Source organism: Octodon degus, unplaced genomic scaffold, assembly GCF_000260255.1.
Source record: "Octodon degus isolate 3935 unplaced genomic scaffold, OctDeg1.0 scaffold00028, whole genome shotgun sequence".
In the NCBI taxonomy this organism is placed as follows: Eukaryota; Metazoa; Chordata; class Mammalia; order Rodentia; family Octodontidae; genus Octodon; species Octodon degus.
The window spans coordinates 18,711,250-18,718,675 of record NW_004524604.1 but is presented as its reverse complement, the minus strand read 5'-3'; the positions used below and the strand labels follow the sequence as shown (position 1 = coordinate 18,718,675).

Genomic DNA, 7,426 nt, shown 5'->3' with positions numbered 1-7,426 from the left:
TCCCCACAGCCTCTCCAACATTTGTTGTTGGGTGATTTCTTTATGATAGCCATTCTTTCTGGGGTGAGATGATATCTCAATGTGGTTTTAATTTGTAAAACAAGATTGTTTTCAGAGACAAGTGAACAAACAACAACAAAACCATTTCATTAAGATAAACCCCCTTCAGTCAAGATCAGGTACTGAAATAGTGATAAGTCCTTGATAGTAAAGTGGGTTTGGCCATAATTTCTGTATGACTGATTCAGCAACTTGATTTCCATATGTGGATATGGCTGCATCTTCCAAGGGAATCAATAACAATAAGGGTTTGCTTTTTTTACATTGTAATTCTTCAAGTGATGGTGCTGATGTGCAAAGCTTGTGATACTTCAGTTCACAAACCGAATCTGTTCTATGATTTTGAAAACAGCCACCTTTGTGTTTATGTTGGTGAGATGGCTATGGTCATGTTTGTCACCAATACAGAGTTTGCAGACAGAAAGAAAATGTTGTCAAATGCTCTGTTTGCAAACCAAATGGTAGGCTCTTCTGAATGTTTTACATGAACTAAATTAATTAATTTAATTTTTATAATTTTATGTAGTTGGTACAGGAACTCGCTACACAGCTCAGACTCCTACTGATCCTCCTGTTTTCAGCCTCCCCAGAGCTGGGGTTACAGGTGTGTGCCACCACACCCAGGGTGAGGCAGGGCTGGCACAGATTGTGGTACTGGGGATCAAACCTGGGTCCTTGTGCTTGCTTAGGCAGGCGCTTAGACCACTGAGCTATTTCCGTGGCCCCCTAACTTAATTTAGAATGAGTATTGCAATTTTATCTCCATGTTAAATACCCAACATCATGTTACCCCCTGTGGCTAATTTGTCAGTGTATTGCCTTAAACAGGGGCTCCTCCTAACTGGGTTTGGTGGTGCACACTTGTAATCCCAACACTGGGGAGGCTGAGGCAAGAGGATTGTTACAAGTTTGAGACCAGCCTGGGCTACAAAGTGAGTTTAAGGCCAGCCTGAATTCCAGAGTGAGACCCTGTATCAAAGACAAAAGAGAAAAAAAAAAGCTCCTCCCTTAGAATGTGACAATGCCATGTCAGCATGAGTATACTGAGATGATGATTTGGGGACATACTTATACAGATGCAATTTAATATTGTAAAGCTTTCAACTTTTGAAAATAAGTGTGGTAAACTAAACCTACACAGTTTTTTTCCCTAATTATTTTTTTCTTTCTAAACTGGTTCTCTTGTGTTGTACCTTTGTAATGTCTTTTCTTAAAAATAAACAACTGGGGCTGGGGATATAGCTCAATGGCACAGTACCTGCCTGGCAAGTGCCAGGTCCTGAGTTTGATTCCTGGTACCAAAAACAAACAGCTTAAGCTGAATGTGACTGCATTCTTGTAAATGCAGCTACTCAGGCAGCTTCGGCAGAAGGATCGCTAAGTTCTAGGCCAATCTGAGCAACTTAGGGAGCCCATGTCTCAAAAAATAGAAGGGGTTGGGTACGTAGCAGTGGCAGAGAATACTGGGTTTAATCCTTAGTACTGGGGTTGGTGTAGGAGTGGTGTGATCTCTACCATTTAGAATTATGGACAACAAAATTCCTGCCTTTGCTGTGCCAACAAGGGCAGGCCTTGCTTGTTATGTTTTCAAAAGGGCTGTATGTTCTTTGAGAACAATTCTCTTTACCACATCTGAGATGCCCCACCTCAGGCTTCTCAGCTTGATACCTCATCCATTCTTCAAATATTTACCTAACCCAATTTTAGGACAGGCCCAAATCAAGGTCCCAGTGGTCTCGGTCTTCAGAGAGCGGCTAGAACGGACCAGAGTTGGCAAAGTTTTCTGTAGAGAGCCAGTCATAAATATTTTAGGCTTTGTGGACATGTGTTTTTTATCTCTGCTCCCTACATCTGCTCTTGTGGAGGGAAAGCAGAGCACGTCTGGGTTCCAGTGTACCTCATGTAGGGCACTGAAATTGTAACTCTTTAAAGTTTACATGCCACAGGCTCTTCTTTTGAATTGTATTCAGCCAGCTAAACAGGCAGAAGCTATTCTTGGTTCGCAGGTTGTGCCTGGGCAGGTGGATGGCCAGACATAGACTTTCAACTGAGTCTGTGCACTGCTGACCTAGTTTTATTCTTACAAATAAATAGTGGACAGCCTTAATGATAACTTAACTTACTCCAGCCCAGTATTTAAACATAAGTGACTTCAGCTAGCCCTTTATTCCATCAGCAGCATTCTCACTAGTTAGTGGTGAATATCATTTCTGCCAATTGTTTGATATTTCTCTCTCCTCCTTTTACATAAGATATATATGATATATAAATATACTTGTATTACTTTTTCAGATCACTGATTTTATGAAAGTTATAAATCACCAATTTTTAAGATGATAGCTAACATCTGTCGGACATTTACTATATTCCAGGTCTTTTTTTTTTTTTTTTTTTAATGTATTTGGTACAGGGTCTCACTACACAGCTCATAGTGTTTCCTGGGCTGGGGAGATAGCTCAGTAGAATAAGCACTTGCCTGGCAAGCGCAAGGTTCTGAGTTCAGTCCCCGGTTCTGCTAAAAACAAAAAACAAAACCCAAAACAAAAAAAAACATTGTGATTCCCCTGTCTCAGCCTCTGCAGTGCTGGGATTTTAGGCCTTTGCCATCATGTCCAGTCTTGGTGGGCCTCTCAGAGAGCCTGAACATGCCCAGGAGTGGGGCTAGTATGGAATGTGGTGTTGGGGATTGAACCTAGGTCCTTGCACTTGCCTAAGCAGGCACTTAGTCCACTGAGATATCTTGCCAGCCCTTCTAGGTCTTTTTCTAAGCCCTTTGCTGTTTGTTTTAATTAATCCTCCCTGGAGCTCTGTGAAAGTGGTATAATTATTTTCATGTTTTGGCTATGAAGACTCAGAAAAGATAAATTTGTTCTTCCTGAGTTGCTCAGGGTTATATAATTAGCAACAGTCTATTTTTTAATCCCTGTAAATTCTGATTCTAGAACCAGGGCTCCTAAATCTGCTTTTGTTTCATACCAGCCTGGGCAGCTTCACCACCCAGCTTATTATGCCTCCTTAGCTATTGAAATTTATTTGTAAAAGTGCTTAAACTGCTTTTTAAAATTTACTATTACAGCATAAGAAAACAGAAGTGAGTAAAAGTTAAAAAAATTATTTTTTCTAAGACAAGTATAAAATTGAAAAAGAAACTTCAGCAATACTTACAGTGATGTTTTTGTTTGTTGTGTTTTTGAGACAGGGTCTTGCTTTGTAGTGCGGGCTGGTCCTGAACTCACTACATAGCCCAGGTTGGCCTTGAACTGACTGCAAACCTCCTGCCTCAGCCTCCTTAGTACTGGGATTACAGGTGTGCACCACCCTCCATGACCAAAGGGTTACAGTAATTTTTCCTGCTTTAATCTTTTTTTTTTTTTTTGGTGGTACCAGGGATTGAATTCAGGACCTTGTGCCTGCCTGGCAAGCACTTATTCCACAGAGTTATCACCCCAGTCCCTCCTGGTGAACTTTTAACTTGTTTCTCTCCACAGAAAAAGACAACTCAGACTCTTAACTATACTTATCTTTTCTAAACTAAGTGAATACAGAATCATTGTATATCATGCCCAACTCAGAAATACAGATAGTGTTTATATATAGCATTTACAAAATACTTTGTTGTATGTGGTCAATTATGTGAAAATACTTTCAAATCTGTAAATCATATTCTAGATAGATCATTGTTAATCATGATAGTGGGCCATTCTACTATAAATATAGATTTAGCCCTACTTTCTTTAGTCCTTCATTTGGATCAGGAGAAAATATTACATCTCATGCAAACATTACTATGAAAGATTCCTACTGGAGTAGTTAAATTTTTTTTTTATTTGTTTTTGGATCTGTTTTATGTTGAACCAGAAAGAAAAGACTACAGAATCCATTCTTGTAGGAATTCTCTAAGAATGAGAAAGAAAAAAAAATAGGTACAAGTGTATTTTGTTTTCCTATTTAAATTCTGGTCTCAAAAGGAAAGAGGACTAAAGAACAAGGACAATTTTGAAAATCAAGCCTTGACAGTGATTCACTCATCTTATGGGCAAAGACCAGGTTTTCAGAAGGTGCCCAAACATGTGACATACCAGGACAAAAATAGCATAACCAGAAGTTACCAAATGCAACTGTAACTGGCTATGAGGTGACATGGTCTTTCTAAAGACAGTAAACTTCATTGGGTTTATTTATACTTAAAAATTAAGTGCACCATGAAATCCTACATTTGGTAGCTTCTGATTATACACTTTTTATCCTGTAACGATGCAAGATATGGCTGCTTTTTCTTTCCTTAGACTCGATCTTTTAAACAACTAGAGACAATCAAAAGGAGATTGCTTTTGTTTTGAGTCTTTTTAGCTTCTCTCTCAACCTTCTCTGAGTCTGGGCCACTTCAGGTTAAGCATTTGTCTTTTGTTCATGATTCCAGCAGTCATGGCTTCATGACAGCAAATGGAAAAACCCCTAGCTAAGGAGGAAAAAAAAAAAAAAAAAAATACAGGTTCCTTTCTTTCTGCAGCACCACACCGTAAAATTTCAGCTCAGGCCTGTGTCAGGAACTCAGCACTAACAGGTAGTAGAGTTTAGACTTAGGCTTTCCCTCCCCTGGGGGAGAGTGGGGAGGTAGTGTAGAGAAGGAGGCCAGAGCACAGCTTGACAGCAGGCTTCTGCCTGTCCTCTAGGAGAAGAGGAGTGGGAGAAGGCCCGCATCTGGAAATGGGGAGACTCTCCAGAGGCTCCCTTTCTCTTGTTAATGTTTTCTGTGCTTTTCTATAAAGGATAAAGAAGGGGGGAAGAATGATGAAGGAAGGAACACATGCAGAGAAAGAAAGAGCACTACAAGCTCTAGGAAGGATATAAGGAAATAAGGACTATGTTCTTTTCATCATCTTTCTTTGCAACTAATCACTTATTTTTGTGTTGTATTAAAGGTTTAGAAGTTTCAATCTCTGATCTATTTTTCAAGCTGTGACCCCAACTGTAGACCATTTGACTGTAAGAGTTCCATTTATCACAGTGTCTGTTGTACTATTTGGTTTTTATTTCTGTTCATCATCATGCAGTTGAATGGTGTACATTATTTAGTGACGTTATTACTTATGTCTTTCATATTAATGTGGCAGTTGAAATTATTCAGTTTGTTACCTGACCTTGAATAAGCCATTCAGTTTCATTTTCAACAGTCTTCTTGTTGGCATAGAGGCGCTCCTCCTACTTAGCTAGTAAAACAGCTAGCAGTGGCAAGGACTAGTCTTAGCACTTCATAGAGTTGGCATTTCTTATACTAAGATAAAAGAACAGAAAGGAATGCATTTTTCTAATTGTTTGAAAAGAAGAAAAATATCTTGCTTCCATCAACCTTTTCAGAGGCATGACATGAAATGATGCTACTTTGGGTACATATAGCTGCAAAGAGACAAGGTTGGCTCCTTTCTCCCGTTTCCCCTCATGACACAACCTCTTGTAAACTTCTGAGTTCTGTGCAGTCCAGGATGGAAGTTTGTTTCCATTAAATATTTCATCTTTAAAGATACAGTTATAATAGTGAGTGAATTCAAGATACCTCTACTTATAGTGTTTTGCTTATAATATTTTCCAGTTTCATCTAAAACAGAATTGTGGTGTTGCTAATCGCAGTACTTGAATGTTTTGCTTAATTCTGTCATTGTAACCCTGAGAGCAGATACAAAAATGGAGGCATAAAGATGTTCAGGATTTACCCAAAACATTCAGTCAGTAAGAGGCAAAACAAGACCCAAGTATCTGCATGCCAAACCTGTGCCTTTAAACATTCAGTCAGATTGATGGGCCAATTCTGGGTTAACCTCTGCTGAGAAATGGATTTTGAGCTTGGTCAAAGTTGCAGAGTTCTCAGGTTATTTGTGAGAGAAGAGGGGATGCTTCAGGGCAATAAGTCATTTATTTACAGGGCTAAATTCAGGAATTCTACATTTGTTCCTGTTAGATTCCTAGGCTCCATCCTAAGACTTCTGAAAGAACCTTTGGAGTTGAGGCTCAGGAATTTGCATTTAAAATTACTATAGGCTGAGGAGACAGCTCAGTGGTCTAAGCACCTGCCTGGAAAGTACAAGGACCTAGGTTCAATTCCCAGTACCATATGCTACGCTCCCCTGGAACCACAGGCACACTGTGCTGGCCACCTAAACTGGGAGTGGTGGCACATGTCTGTAATCCCAGCACTGGGGAGGCTGAGACAGGAAGATCACTATGAGTGAACTGTGTAATGAGACCCTGAATCCAATAAATAAATAAAAAGAAAAAGATTAAAAATAAAATAAAATCCTTTTTTTTTTTTTTTTTTGGTGAGTGGCCTGAGGTGACCTGTGAAAATGGTTCTCTACTCTCTTGACCCAGAAAACCCCACAAAATCATGTAAATCAAGAGGCTCAAATCTTTACATTCACTTTAAGAACATGCATGAAACTGTCCAGGCCATCAAGGGTATGCATATCCGAAAGGCCACCAAGTATCTGAAGGATGTCACATTAAAGAAGCAGTGTGTGCCATTCCGGTGTTACGATAGTGGAGTGGGTAAGTGTGCCCCGGCTATACAGTGGCGCTGGATGCAGGGTCGGTGGCCCAAAAAGAGTGCTGAATTTTTGCTGCACATGCTTAAAAATGCAGAGAGTAATGCTGAACCTAAGGGTTTAGATGTAGATTCTCTGGTTATTGAACATATCGAGGTGAACAAAGCATCCAAGATAGGCAGCAGTACTTATAGAGCTCATGGCCGTATTAACCCGTACATGAGCTCCCTCTGCCATTTTAAGATGATCCTTACTAAAATGGAACAGATTGTTCCTAAGCCAAAGGAGGAAGCTGTAGAGAAGAAAAAGATATTCCAGAAGAAACTAAAGAAACAAAAACTTATGCCATGGGAATAAATTAAGCATAAAATAAATGCAAATAAAATTAAAAAATAAAGAATAAAATCACTTTACAGGTTGATCTTATGACTGCAAGTGAGAGCTGTACCTAGTTGCTGGGTAACATTGTTTGCACAGTGCAGTAATGTCTGGGCCCTACTCTACTAGGAAATGTTAAGACAAAGCCATCTCTGCTCGTTGTTGGCAGAATTCTGAATATTTGATTTTTGTGTTTTTCTTTTTTAAGCTGCTAAACTGTATTTGACTAACATCTGCTTATAAATGCTCTGGGAGGGAGAGAACAAAAAAGTCAATGTTGATCCTCCCTCAGGATGTATTTTGCTGCACTCCTATAATCCCAGCACTCTGTAAGATCAGGTAGCAGGGTTGCACCTAGCCTGGGCAATTTAGTGAGACCAAAAAAAAAAAAAAAAAAAAAGGGAATGTAAAAAGAAAAAAGAGGACTGGGAATGTAAAAGGCCTAGATT

The 7,426-nt window shown here is 39.5% G+C and overlaps 1 protein-coding gene and 1 pseudogene across 1 annotated transcript in view; both read left to right on the top strand.

Moving 5' to 3' along the window:
* Pls1 (plastin 1) overlaps positions 1-7,426 on the top strand; it is a 121,942-nt gene that overhangs the window by 19,493 nt on the left and 95,023 nt on the right. The gene's annotated exons all lie outside the window — the stretch shown is intronic.
* On the top strand, positions 6,402-6,956 carry LOC105741927 (annotated as a pseudogene).